Source organism: Grammomys surdaster, unplaced genomic scaffold (genome assembly GCF_004785775.1).
Source record: "Grammomys surdaster isolate TR1022 unplaced genomic scaffold, NIH_TR_1.0 363, whole genome shotgun sequence".
Taxonomy (NCBI): domain Eukaryota; kingdom Metazoa; phylum Chordata; class Mammalia; order Rodentia; family Muridae; genus Grammomys; species Grammomys surdaster.
The window spans coordinates 4,312,648-4,328,271 of NW_021604782.1; the positions used below are offsets into that span (position 1 = coordinate 4,312,648).

At 38.5% G+C, this 15,624-nt stretch overlaps 1 long non-coding RNA gene across 1 annotated transcript in view; it reads left to right on the forward strand.

Annotated features, from left to right (window-relative positions):
• Window positions 1-6,965: 6,965 nt before the first annotated feature.
• The window catches only part of LOC114631650, a 9,392-nt gene continuing 733 nt past the window's right edge, over window positions 6,966-15,624 (forward strand). Inside the window, exons 1-2 of the long non-coding RNA XR_003712984.1 lie at window positions 6,966-6,989; window positions 7,467-7,572. This is a non-coding gene — a long non-coding RNA (uncharacterized LOC114631650). The remainder of the gene's footprint in view (window positions 6,990-7,466; window positions 7,573-15,624) is intronic.

Genomic DNA, 15,624 nt, shown 5'->3' on the forward strand with positions numbered 1-15,624 from the left:
GAATGAGTGTTTGCGAAGCAGCAGGAAGACATTTGCAGCTAGAGGGAGCACAGTGAACAGGGCGGAGTAGAGGGCAGGAAAGTGGAAGGGGTGGAATCACTGTCAGTCAGAGATGTTGGGGCTCTCAGCAAATATTCTTCTAAGGCTCCCAGAAAATATCAGTGAAAAAAGAGTCAGCAATATCATGGATTTTCACACTTATTAGAAAGTAAGAAAGCATAAATAACTCATGCAAAAACATCAAAGTGAGACAAGAAGCAGAACGGGACATGGTAGCAGACACTTGTAATGTGATGGCCAGTGTAGAATCCTTTAGGACAATGGTTCTCAACTTTCCTAATGCATTAATACAAGTTATGGTGACCCTCAATAAAATCATCTCATTCCTACTTCATAAGTGTAGTTTGGCTACTGTTATGAATTGTAATGTAAATATCTGATATGCAGATTATCTGATCCATGACTCCCAATGCACACAATCTACAGGTTGAGAACTGCCAATTTGAGAAGTGGCATTTGAGCAAAAACTAGAACGGAATGAGAACATGAAGTTATGCAAATATTATGGTTAAATGGACCAAAAATTTGGAGACAATGTGAATTATAAGCTTTTAGGATGTTTTAGTTAGGAAATGCAATGACATACTTATGCTTGAAAATGATTGTTCCAGGTATAACATGGAAAATAACTAGAAAAACATAGCCAAGTCAATCTCGTTATGAGTGGCACCTTATCAGGGAGATTATTGGCTTCTATTAGGTCATATGAGAGATGGATACTTGACCTGGCATAGAGGTAGATATAGCAAGAAATGGTCAGTGTTTTGATATTTTTAAGGATGAATGAATACAGTTGGGCATATGAATTCAATGCTATCTAGACTTGGCCAGAACATTATTTTTATTTCCTCCATTGCATAGAACTGAAAAATGACAAAAGGGACAGAGTACAAGGCATGTATGCATGTATGCATACGAGGTATGTAAACAAGAGTCAGAAATTCTCCATTGAGTATGTTGCTTTTGAGGGTTCTATTAAACATCTAAGTAGTGTACTGACAAGCTTATTGCTCAACAGATGTGTCGTGGTTTGGATGAGAAATGGCTGCCCTAGACTTATGCATTTGAGTACTTGGTCCCTGATTGCTGGGCTGTTTGGGCAGAATACAGAACTTTTAGGATGTAGAATTTTGCTGAATGAAGTGTATCACTGCAGGGAAGGCCTTAAGAGTTTATAGTTTCACCTCATTTTCAGTTTTCTCTCATTACTTACTGCTTATGGTTGACATGTTATCTCCAGGTTTTTCTTCTGACCATTTGCTATTATGTGTCTCCATCATGATGGACTTTTACCCTTCTGAAACCATAAGCCAAAATTAAGTTTTGATCTTGGTCATGATATTTTATCACAAAACAGAAAACTGTTAGGAGGTAGAACTAGGGGAGGTGTTGAGGCTGAGGAGACATCATTAGTCATCACAATAGGATAAATATTAGCTATGATACTGGTTGGTATATAGGATAAGACAAATGATGAGACTGAGTTCTTGTGTTTGCCAACATTTAGAAACTAGAGTGGGGAGCAGTCAGCAACGAAGCCTGAGAAAGAATGGCCAGCATGGTGGAAAAACCTGAAGACTGAGGAAGAAAATAAACCACCCAAAATGACACAAAACATCAAATGTGGTGTTCTCAGAGGGCAAAAGATTCATGAGTGTCTCAAGAGAAGAAAATTAACTCTGCCAAACTCTTTTGACATGCCAAGTACACTTGAGTCTAAAGTTGTCACTTTCCATCACCAAGAATTGGGACACTTATAATAATGGTTGGGATGGAATGGTGGACATGACAGCTTGTTGAGATTTTCATTAGAGATCAGAAGGTGGAAATAGGACCCTGACCCATCCTAGAGGAACCACTGCACTCAGAGCAGTGGGTAAGAACCCTCCCCCACAACCCTACTCCTCAGAGCTGCAGCTGGGAGCCTGGGGCACTCAGGACCCATCACTGACCCAAACCCCACCCTCCGGAATACCACTCCCCTTCTGCCCTCTCTTGGTCCTTTTGACTGGGGCAGACCCCTAGCAAGATTTCAGGATCTCAGAGGCAGCCTGAGTCCCAGGAACTCTTCTACCAGGGAGCTCTCCTACACAGCAGCTCAGGATCACAGGATCACAGAGACAGCTGGACTCTGAGGAGTTCTGACACAAGCAAGATAACTGGAAAGACAGACTCCAGTCAGAGATAGTGAGTGCAGGTAGCACTAGAGATAATCAGATGGTAAAAGGCAAGCGCAAGAACATAAGCAACAGAAACCAAGGTTACCTGGCATCATTAGAGCCCAGTTCTCCCATCATAGCAAGTCCTGGACACCCCATTACACTGAAAAAGCAGGATTCAGATTTAAAATCACTTCTCATGATGATGATAGAGGAATTTAAGAAGGACTTAAATAACTCCCTTAAAGAAATACAAGAGAACACAGGTAAACAGGTAGAAGCCCTTAAAGAGTAAACACAAAAATGCCCTAAAGAATTGCAAGAAAATACAACCTAAGAGGTGAAGGAATTAAACAAAACCATCTAGGATCTAAAAATGGAAGTAGAAAAATAAAAAAAATCTCAAAGGGAGACTACCCTGGAGATGCTAAACCTAGGAAAGGGACCCGGAGTCATAGACTCAAGTTATCACAACAGAATACAAGAGATAGAAGAGAGAATCTCAAGTGCAGAAGATACCATGGAAAACATTGACACAACTCTCAAAGAAAATGCAAAATGCAAAAAGCTCCTAACCCAAAATATCCAGGAAATCCAGGACACAACGAGAAGACCAAACCTAAGGATAATAGGCATAGATGAGAGTGAGGATTCCCAACTTGTAGGGCCAGTAAATATCTTCAACATAAATATAGACGAAAACTTTCCTAACCTAAAGAAAGTGATGCACATGAACATACAAGAAGCCTACAGAACTCCAATACCAGAAAATAAATACCTCTTGTCATATAATAATCCAACATCAAATGCACAAAACAAAGAAAAATATTAAAAGCAGTAAGGAGAAAAGATCAAGTAACATACAGAGGCAGAACTATCAGAATTACACCAGACTTCTCACTAGAGATTATAAAAGCCAGAAGATCCTGGAGTGATACCATACAGACCCTAAGAGAACACAATTATCAGCCAAGACTCTCAATGACTATAAATGGAGAAACCAAGATATTCCATAAGAAACCCAAATTTACACAATATCTTTCCATAAATATAGCCCTACAAAGGACAATAGATGGAAAGCTCCAACACAAGGAGGGAAACTACAACCTAGAAAAAGTAAGAAAGTAATCTTCCAACAAACCCAAAAGAAGATAGCTACTCAAACATAATTACATCTCTAATAACAAAAATAACAAGAAGCAACAATCATTTTTCCTTAATATCTCTTAACATCAATGGACTCAATTTCTCAATAGAAAGACGTAGACTAAAAGACTGGATACATAAACAGTACCCAGAATTTTGCTGTATACAGGAACGCACCTCAGTGACAAAGACAGACATTACTCAGAGTAAAAGGATGGAAAACAATTTTCCAAGCAAATGGTTCCAAGACACAAACTGGAATAGCCATTCTAATACAGAATAAAATCAACTTTCAACCAAAAGTTATCAAAAAGATAAGGAAGGACACTTCATACTCATCAAATGAAAAATCTACTAAGATGAGCTCTCAATTCTGAACCACTATGCTCCAAATGCAAGGGTATCTACATTCATAAAAGAAACTTTACTAAAGCTCAAAGCATATATTACACATCACATAATAATAGTGGGGGATTTCAACACCCGACTCTCAGCAATGGACAAATCATGGAAACAGAAACTAAACAGAGATACAGTGAAACCAACAGAGGTTATGAACTAAGTGGATTTAACAGATATCTATAGAACATTTCATCCTAAAACAAAAGAATATACCTTTTTCTCAGAACCTCATGGTACCTTCTCCAAAATAGACCATATAAGTGGTCATAAAACAGGCCTCAACAAATACAAAAAGATTGAAATAAACCCTTATATCCTATCAGATCACTACAGAGTAAGGCTGTTCTTCAATAATAACAAAAACAATGGAAAGTCCACATACACATGGAAACTGAACAACACTCTACTCAATGATGACTTGGTCAAGGAAGAAATAATGAAAGAAATTGAAGACTTTTTAGAATTTAATGAAAATGAAGGCTCGTCATACCAAAACTTATGGGACTCCATGAAGGCAGTGCTAAGAGGAAAACTCATAGCTCTAAGTGCCTACAAAAAGAAACTGGAGACAGCATACACTAGCAGCTTGACAACACACCTGAAAGCTCTAGAACAAAAAGAAGCAAATAAACCAAAGAGGAATAAACAGCAGGAAATAATCAAACTCAGGGCTGAATTCAACCAAGTAGAAACAAAAAGAACTATACAAAAGTATCAACAAAATCAGGAGCTGGTTCTTTGAGAAAATCAACAAGATAGATAAACCCTTAGCAAGACAAACCAGAGGGCAGAGAGACAGTATCCAAATAAATAAAATCAGAACTGAAAAGAGAGATATAACAACAGAAACTGAGGGAATACAAAAAAAAATCAGATCCTACTACTAAAGCCTATGCTCAACAAAACTGGGAAATCTGGATGAAATGACAGATACCAGGTACCAAAGTTAAATCAGGAGCAGATAAACCATCTAAACAGTCCCATAACCCCTAAAGTAATAGTAGCAGTGATTAAAAGTTTTCCCACAAAAATAAAAGCCCAAGACTAGATGGTTTTAGTGCAGAATTCTATCTGACCTTCAAGGAAGACCTAAGACCAATTCTTTTCAAACTATTCCACAAAATAGAAACGGAAGGAACATTGCCCAATTCATTCTATGAAGCCACAATTACGCTCATACCTAAACCACACAAAGACTCAACAAAGAAAGAGAACTTCAGACCAATCTCCCTTATGAATATTGATGCAAAAATACTCAATAAAATTCTTGCAAACAGAATCCAAGAACACATCAAAACAATCATCCATCATGACCAAGTAGGCTTTATCTCAGGGATGCATGGATGGTTCAATAAACAGAAATCCATCAATGTAATCCACTACACAAACAAAGTCAAAGAAAAAAAAACCCACATGATCATCTTAATAGATGCTGAGAAAGCATTTGATGAAATTCAACATCCCTTCATGGTAAAAGTCTTGGAAAGATCAGGAATCCAAGGCCCATACCTAAACATAGTAAAAGCAATATACAGCAAGCCAGTAGCCAACATCAAACTAAATGGAGAGAAACTTGAAGCAATCCCACTAAAATCAGGGATTAGATAAGGCTGCCCACTCTCTCCCTTCCTATTCAATATAGTACTGGAAATTCTAGCCAGAGAAATTAGACAACAAAAAGAAGTCAAGGGATACAAATAGGAAAGGAAGAAGTCAAAATATCACTATTTACAGATGATATGATAGTATACTTAAGTGACCCCAAAACTTCCACCAGAGAACTCCTAAACCTGATAAACAACTTCAGCAAAGTGGTTGGATATAAAAGAAACTCAAACAAATCATTAGCCTTCCTCTACTCATGAGAGCAAATATGAAGACAAAGTATGGGACAGAAACTGAAGGTGTGGCCCGCAGACTGCTCCACCTGGGTATCCATCCCATGTACAGTCAGTCACCAAAGGTAGACACTGATGTGGATGTCAGGAAGTGCATGCTGACAGGAGCCTGATATAGTTGTCTTCTTAGAGGTCTACCAGAGCCTGAGGTATACAGAGGCAGATGCTTACTGCTAACCATTGAACTGATCATGGGGTTCCCAATGGAGGAGTTAGAGAGAAGACTGAAGGAACTGAAAGGATTTGTGGCCTCATAGGGAGAGCAAAATACCAACCAACCAGAGCTCCCATGGTCTAAATCACCAGCCTGGGAGCACATAGGGAGGGACCCATGGCTCCAGATGTATATGTTGGGAAGGATGGCCTTGTCCGGCATACGTGAGAGAGGAGGTCATTGGTGCTGTGTAGGCTAGATGCCCAAGTGTAGGGGAATTTGAGGGTGGGGAGGAGGAGGTGATGGTGGGTGGGGGCACATCCTCATAGAAGCAGGAGGTGGGGGGATGGGATATGGGGTTCTGGAATTAGAAATATAATTGAAATGAATGTTTAATAAAAATTTTTTAAAGATAAAAAAAGAATGTGGAAATAGAGGCAGAAGAGTTAATGCATCTTAGAATAATTAGACAGTGTGTGGAAAGAGTTGCACAGCTAACAAAATTCCTTTTTGTCTCTTTTATTTTCGATTGGTTTTATCTATGGTGAAGTGGGAGATAACATATGACACCTGCGCCATAATGAACTGGCCTTTGCAGTGAAGTGTGGCTGTATTGTACAGTGAGGCATGCTGATTCATCCCATCCTCTCTGGCACTAGCAGAACAGACTTGATTTTGAGTGACAGTATTTATCACTCTGCAGTTTCCCTTGTGTTTTATAGCACAGATGTGTTCTGCATTCTAATTATTTTATGGTTTATATATTACTTAACTCTGCATTGCTTTCTATTAATAGTTAAGTATAAATCTTAGGGATTAGTGGTCACCATAAAGTTATTGCTATTGGAAATCTTAATGATTATGTTAAACACAACAGTTTTCCAGGACTGCAGATTCATAGCTTCTTTTTATTTATTTAATTTTTAAAGGATTTTATTTTCTTCTTAATTATATGCAGATGTGTGTGATAGTGTGGATGTCTTCAGAAGCCAGAAGAGAGCATCAGATCTTCTGAGGCTTGAATTAAAGGCGGTTATGAGGCTCCTACTATGGGTACTGGGAACTGAACTTGAGTCTTTTATAAGAGTACTAAGTGATCTTTCCTGTGGAGCCATCTCTTCAACCTCTATAACTCCCCTTGAATAAGGACAACTTATCCTTAATAAAAAGGTAGGAATTGAGAGGTTTTAACTTTAAAGAGACATGCTTCTCCCCCATCCCTTCTGGCTTTTCTAAGCTTGATGTCATCATAAGACAGTAAATACAACCCCGGGTTTATCAAATTAGCATCAAACTTACCAGCATATGCAGACACCATTGACTCTGATTACTTTACCATCAGGTACAAATATAATCAGCCTTCTCTCCTTAATAGTATTCCTTGGAATTCCTAGTGGATTATACTTAAAAGCTAATTTTCATTCAGCTATAGTATTCGTGTTTCAATTTTGACCTTCTTGAGCCCAAACATTTTCAGGGGTTTTTGGTTTATTTTAATAAAATAAGAACCAGGTGTCTTATGTAGACCTGTTCAGAAGGCCTTGGGGGTTATTCAATGCATCATGGCTACTAGTATAGGGAGGACTATCTTTTTCTAGAGTTTATCATTGAGCCTCTGGCAATCTTCAGATTCTCTCCATCCCTCAGACTGACTTCTTCGGGAAACAAGAAAAACTTTGCTCTTTGCTTACTAATCAAAATGCTAAGCAGTAGATTGTGCTGTAATTCAGATTTTTCCTCTTTCTACATCTAGGTGAGTATCTGGTCTACAGGGCAGCTATGTGGTGTCATTGAGGAGCCAACAATAGACTTAGGGACTTCTTAGAATGGAATTTTCTTTGTTTGGCTGTCCTAAGAATGTATCAAACTACTTTTTTAAAAATGTATTTGGAGAATATGAAAATAGCTCTTTAGTCATGTAGATATGAATAAGCTCAAAGCTCAAAGCTCAAAGCACTAGTATTTATTAGCTTTATGATTTGGTCAACTTATTAGTCTCAGCCCTTGAGCTCCAGTAATCACTCATGACATGTTGAGAGCTCAGTGTATATAGTAGAAATGATACTAATACTGTCCTGAATAGAATAGCACATCACCTGTCATAACATTTCAGACCATACATACAAAATAATGTATAAAAAATAACCCTTTCCTATTGAAAACCCCTGTGCCTAGAAAGACACATAGAACAATATTCTAACATAATTCAGCTGTGGGTTGCCAGAGCACGTTGGTATATTTAAAAATCTGTAATAAAAAGAACTGACTATGATCAGGTGGTAGCAGGGATAAATGACACCCGACTTGAGCCCTTCTATACTTAGAGAAGGGAGGAGATGTCAGGGGCAGCCCTGCTTACCCACTGAAGGCCTAAAATCAGCCATAGGCCTAAAATCAGCAATAGACCTGTCATACATGTATACTAACACCAAGTCTTGGGTCTCAGTGGAAAAACATCGAAACAGATGGCTATAAGCTAATGTAAACAGGCAGCTTTTGTGGAAATTTACAAGCCTGAGTAGTCATAGACCTTATAAATAGGTAGCCTGGGCAGACAATACCAACTTAGATAAGGACAAGCGAGTCATAGGCAGAGTCATAGTGACTTGTCCCCTGAACCTTCACCCAGCCGATACACGGTTCTGATGATATCTGTATTCCTCCTGATCACCCACACTCCAGTGTCATTCCCTTCCCCACATCCTGCCTTTCTGTGTTTATAACCCCTGTGTGAATGAATTACGATTTGAGAAAAAATAAATTAGAAAAAAAAACAGAAACAAACAAACAAACAAACAAACAAACAGCCTGCAGGACATTTTCCTCCAGAATAGGTTTCATTCAGAATGCTGTCACCAAGAAAATGGATGATAACAAATGCTAGTGAGAATGTGGGAAAACAGGAACGTTTCTTCACTGTCATTAGGAACGGAAACTTGTGCAGCCACTATGGAAATCCATATGAAGATTTCTCAAAAACCTAAAAACAGAACTTCATTTGACATCATTATATTACTCCTGGGTATAGCTGAAGGGCTCTAAGTCTCCCAAAGAGACTTTTGAAAATTCGTGCTTATTGATGCTTTGCTCCAATATGGAGGAAATGGAACCAGTGAATATGTCCACCTCCAGAATAATGGATAAAGAAAATAGGCTACATATGCACAATGGAATCTTATTCAGTTGCATAGCAAAGAGAAATCATGATCTTTACAAGAAAATGGTTGCAACTTGAAATCATGATCTTATACCACGCATCTCACACTCAGAAAGACAACTGCTACATGCTTCTCTATATATTATTTTATATATTAGCATCTCTCTGTGTCTCTGTCTCTGTCTCTGTCTCTCTCTCTCTCTGTCTGTGTATGTAGGTCATAAAAATGTGGGGAATGAGTCTAAGTGGGGGAAGAAAACAAGAGGGTAATAGAATATGTGTGGCATCAGAGAAAAGAAGCCAGTGAGGAGAAGGGACCAGCAGGAGCAGGAGGGCACAAGGGACTAGAGAACAGGATGAGGGAAGAAGATCACCAAAACCAAAGTGGTTATTCAAATCCCATGTTTAAACTCATTACTTCACATATCACTATTAAAAACAAAAACAAAAAACTAATAAAACAGGAAGCCGAAGGTACCCGATATGAAACCTTTGAAGTAATGAGTGGATGGGGTGAGTCAAGTTTGTGGTACAAACTTGTTAGCTACCTAAAGCCTAAGTAGGACATATCCACTTCCAAGCTATGCACAGCAAGGAGAAAAGCAAATGAATGAATTATAAGCTATGTTTGGAGTCCTACAAACTCCAGTTTCTGTTTGAATAGGTTATAGTGGGCAGAATAATGTCCTCCTCAATGATATCTACAAACCAATCCTGTATTTTACAAATACATTAGCTGTTACAAATCAAAAAATTAGAATTCAAGTTGTAGAATATATTAAGGCTGATAATCAGATAATTTGGGTATGGAAAGATTATCTTTTTTCTTGTTGGTGGTGTTTTTTTTTGTTTTTTCTTAGATTAATTATTTTTTATTGGATATTTTATATACATTTCAAATGTTAGTCCCTCTTTTCCCCCCACCCAGAAACCCCCTATCCCATCTCCCCTCCTCCTGCTTCTATGAGGATGTGCCTCCACCCAACCACCTACAACCTCCTTCCAATCCTCGAATTCCCCTACACTGAGGCATCCAACCTTCACAGGACCAAGGACTTCCTCTCCGACCTATGGACCCAAAGAAACATAGCCCAACGGAAGGATACACACAGGAGAAAGAGAAGAGAAAGCGCCATATGAGAAAGACTAAGCCTCTCGCATTGAAGATGGAAGATGTAGCTGCATATCAAGGAATGCGGTGGCTTCTAGAATCTGGAAGGAGGAAACCTGTTCTCACATAAGCCTCTCAAAGTATCCAGTTCTGCTGACATGTTGCTTTTAAACTCAGTCGAAGCACTTTAGATGTCTGACTTTAGAATCATATTGAATGTAGCCACTAAGTTTGAGGTGATTTGTGTACACAGAAATAAGAAACTAGTGCATAGAGAAGGAAAGGCGTCAGCACTTGGGGAAGATCTGAAATCTGCTGGAAGAGTTCAGTGTGTTCACCATTCCAAAGAGTACATATGGAAAGACCCATGGCTCCAGTCGCATGTGTAGCAGAGGATAGCATTGTCTGGCATCTATAGGAGAAGAAGCCTTTGGTCTTTTGAAGGCTCAATTCCCCAGTGTAGGGGAATGCCAGAAAGGTGAGATGGGAGTGAGTGGGTGGAAGCGGGAGCTAGAAGCAGGGGGAGGAGGGATGAGATAGGGAGTTTGGGGAGGAAAACCAGGTAAGGGGATAACAATTGAAATGTAAATACATAAAATATCCAATAAAAAACCAAAAAATCAATAAAAGCGATGTTACTGTTATTTTAAAAAGATGAATTAGAGAAGAACCAAATACTAGCACCCCCATAAAGAACTGTAGTGCGGTGTAGTGGGACTGAGAAAGATCTGAGACACAGGCACTGAAGTACTTATTACTTGAGACTTGTCCCACAGAGAATTTTTATAAAGTGTGTGGAGTGGAGAGCAGCTTCTGGGGGGGAGGGAGGGCTAATTCATTGGAGAGGGACGATACATCTGGGTTTGGTGCTAAATGACGAGAGCAACGTTTGTAAATAAGCAAAGTTTCAGAAACAGCACATGACCACTAGATGACAAGACACACCAAATTTTCATCTCCATCAATTTAAGTATAGGGACATTTGACATAAGAGCTATTGATTAAAAGTTCCTGAAGTCATTATAGCAAAATAAATAATATTTTTGTAAAAATGACTCTAGTAGTTCATCTAAATCCTTCATTTTCCCACATACAACAATTTAACTGAGAATAAATAAGTCATTGAGAAATAAATAGAAAATAATTTGTTTACTGAATATAAGAAAAGAAGAAAATTCTTTCTTTAAAACAATCCATGAGACAGAAGGAAAAAGAAACATGGTACATTATCCCAACTGAAATTGAACACAAGTCAATATGAAAATGCTTGCAAATAAGAAATCCAAAAGCTCAGAATCAAGATAGATGATTAGGGTCAACAAAACTCAGAAAATAATATGAATTAAAAAACAAAGTTGTAAGCTGTTGTAAACAGGCAGCTTTTGTGGAAATCTACAAGCCTGAGTAGTCATAGACCTTGTAAATAGGTAGCCTGGGCAGACAATACCAACTTAGATAAGGACAAGTGAGTCATAGGCAGAGTCATAGTGACTTGTCCCCTGAACCTTCACCCAGCTGATACCCAGTTCTGAAAGATATCTGTATTCCCCCTGAACACCCACACTCCAGTGTCATTCCCTTCCCCACATCCTGCCTTTCTGTGTTTATAACCCCTGTGTGAATGAATTATGATTTGTGAAAAAAAATAAATTATTTAAATTAAAAAAGAAAACAAAACAAAGTTGTTTTGGAATTGATGGTAAAATGAAATGTGCTTAATTAGAATAGAGTCAACTGCAAATATAGTCAAAGAAATTGGGAGTTAGAAAAAAAGCAGTCTGGGAAACACTAACCAAATAATGGAATGCAAAATGAGGAGACTGCCTAGTAAACAAGCAAGAATGAAACAGAGTTCTGAGAACTGGAATTAATGAAGAACTGAAAGGAAAAGCTGGAACAGAATCTGTCATCCAAGAAAACTATCTGAAAATTTGACCTCAATTTGTATATCCAAAGATCCTGGTAGACACTTGGAATTTGTGTTATCAACTTTAGTAACAAATTTAAAAATACCACACTGACTTCAGACAAAATAAAGAAACAGCCTACTTTAAAAGAAAAAAAAACCCAAACCACAAATAAAAATAACCCTGGGATGCCATCAGGCATTCATCAGCAGAAGCAGGAGTTCCAAGAAGGCCCTGTGAAATGCTTCTGACTGGCTAACCTGCACTCTCAAGTCAAGCTCACAGAAAAATGGTTTCAGACACAGTGACCCTCAGGGTCTGTTGACTATGAAAAGCATTCTGAACCGTCTAATAGAAGATGGATTCTATTCAATCAAATTGTGATGCAGAACTGTGCCACATTGAGAATCATCAAACACATTCAGGTATGAAATTCTGACTTAAAAACATGAAAGTGAGACAGGATCTAGAGAAATATAGAATAGCATGGAATGGAAACAACAAAATTATGGGAGAGAAAAGGAGACATCAAAGACCTAGTAATCGAACACAACCAAACCCAATGGAACCATTAATCCAGAGAGAATGAGGGACAAAGATATTGTTAAAGATGAAAACAAACAAACAAACAATCAAACAAACTAGAAGCCTGGATAAGCAAGAACGACTCAAAGCTAGTCAACCAATGAAAAATTAAATAAAAAGAAAGGAAATATCTTTAAATACAAAAAGACACTTCTAAAACTAAGAAGGAAAAGGTAGATTATATGAGAAATGTTTCATAATACAAATTGTATTCTAACATTCACATAAGAACGAGCGAAAATCACATGGACGTGTATATGGTCATGTAGCAACATTTCATAGACCACACACAGAATGTAGTAGTAGGCCCAGAACTGGGACATTTGGATCTAGAATTGCCCCCATGCCACTTTAAAAGACACAAAATAAGTCGTAGGCAGCCTCTGGGGCGCCATCTTACCCAAATCTTAACAGTTTTTGTCTCTTCCTGCTTACTCATTTTCATATCATCCTCCTCTTCCTTTTCTTTCTTTTTCTATTCCTTGGATACTAGACATTTTGAAAAGCGAAGCATTTATAAACAATTTCAGTATAGTGGTGGCAGTTTTACTTCTTATCATATTTTCCTCACTTTCCCCCTAGGGCTCCACTTAAGTTCACACCCCCGGAGCTACACAAGTATAGTTTAAGTGCTGGTCATTCTACTACTCTCTCCAGAGCCGTCTTCCTTATTTGTGAAATGGGTGAAACCTCCCTATCTTCCTGGTTTACTGTACAGATTAATAATCAAAAGCTTACATGGCCTGCCTTGTTCAGTGAATTCTTGCTGCATTTTTCCTTTTTCGAGTGCATTCTTTGATTATTTGAGAATGTCAATCAATATATTTCAACCATACTAACTTCTAACTCCTCTCAGGACCAACCCCTTTCTGACCCACTCAGTTTTGTGTTTCTCCTGCCTTTCTTAGTTTCTTTTAATACTTTGAATCTAGTTTGCAATGGTCATATATTTTTGGATGTGGAGACATCTCCTAGAGCATGATTCACTTACAAAGCACCATACCCCTAAAGAAAACTGGCTCTCCCTCCCTCAGCAGCTATGAATTGTCAATAGCTCCTCAAGTTCATTGTTTTGCTAATCATTCCAGCTAATATTTTCGAGGAAATTGATGGGACTAAATAATTACTAAAATTCTTGATTATTAAAAGCAAGGCACGGTCCAGATGTGTGCTGAATGTTCAGAGGATGAGGACAGTCATGACTTCCAGGTACTTCCAGGCATAGAAGACAGAATCTGGAGGTACAATTTTTAATTAAGAGTTGATATTTTATCATATTTTATGAGGCAGGATTGGGGAAGTGGTGGGATTTTTCCCTCCCTCCCTCCTCCCTCCTCCCTCTCATCTCTTCTCTTCTCTTCTCTTCTCTTCTCTTCTCTTCTCTTCTCTTCTCTTCTCTTCTCTTCTCTTCTCTCTCTCTTCTTTCTTTCTTTTTTCTTTCTTTCTTCTTTCTCTCTTTCTCTCTTTCTTTCTTCCTTTCTTCCTTTCTTCCTTTCTTCCTTTCTTCCTTTCTTTCTTTCTAACTCTGGTCCAGATAGCACAAAGTAAACAAAGATCTCCTGACTACAGTTTGGCAGTGCCACATTTTATAAGGCTTTTGGATATTAGGGGTGATCTGTTCTCTTCTTGCTTATTTCTTCCACTTGTCAGGAATTCTCATCTTTTGCAGGGTCCTCTTCGTCTGCTGGGTTCTCTCCGTCTGCTGGGTCCTCTCCTTCTGCTGGGTCCTCCCCCTTTGCTGGGTGGTCTCCCTTTGCTGGGTCCTCTTCCTTTGCTGGGCCATAATGTCAAACAGAATAGTCACCTCTTGAGAAGAAATATAGAAACTGTTTGTAGAAGCAGAGACTAAAAAGGTGCTGCCAAAGTTCAATCATTAGAAAAAAATGTCATGGCCATGCATCATGCTTTGAATGCCACTCAGATCTGCAATGCATAAGAAGTTATATACAAGGCAATGCTAAGGCAGGAAGCCAAAAACATCAGCTTGAACTACGAGGGAAACACATCTTAGGATAGCCAGGAGTTCCCATGAAAGGTCTTCAGGATTACTGGAGTCCACCATCAGATATTCCTGTGATCACGCAATTACATGTTAGTATCATTCTCAGGTATGCAAACACAGACACTTGAACACTATACATGTTGTGTGCTTGTTTGTTCTGAGGATTGTCTCCCTCTGCTGCTATTTGTTTTTATGTGATTTCTCTTGCATTGAACTTTGAATTCTAAGAGGACATTATCTATGTCTTATTCAAATTTGATTTTCAGTAGTGCTTTGGTAAATGTTTATAAAAATGAACACGGCTGTCCTGGAGTTCACATTCAAAGGTTGTCTATGGCTGGTAAGGTCATGGATTCTTGATCAAGAGACCATGGTATATATTTTTTTAAATTTTGCTTTGATTTTTGGTCATTAATTATGATTGAGTATGGTGGTACATATCTCTAATCCTAGCATTTAAAGGAAGAGGCAGAAGAACCACAAGTTCATAGCCAGCTTGGTCTTCATAGTGAATTCCAGGTTAGCCATGACTTTAAAAAAATAAAAAGGAATCAAAATATACAAGATTCCAGTATCTTTTAGACTGCAAGCTAGGACTGCATATACCACTAAATTATTATATACAAATACATATAAAATGTGCAGATATTGTGAAACTGCTGCAGAATAAAACAAAGCCCAGAAATGGGACAAAGAATGGTGCTGTAGGAGGGCAGTGGTGCTGCTTTGTCAAGGGGAACTCGAAACTTCTCTGGTGATGTAAGATTTGAGAAGAGAGTGGGATGAAGTGAGCAGCAGATATCAAAGGGAAAATTCCAGTGAAAGAAAGGAATTGTTAAAAATAAACCAACCAACAACAGCTGGGTGGTAGTACACACCTTTACTCCCAGCACTTGGGAGACAGAGACAGAAATATCTCTGTGAGTTAGAGGCCAGCCTTGTTTTCAGAGAGAGTTCCAGGACAGCTAGGTTGTCACAGTGAAACCCTGTCTAGAAAAACCAAACCAAACCAAACCAAACCAAACCAAACCAAACCAAACCAA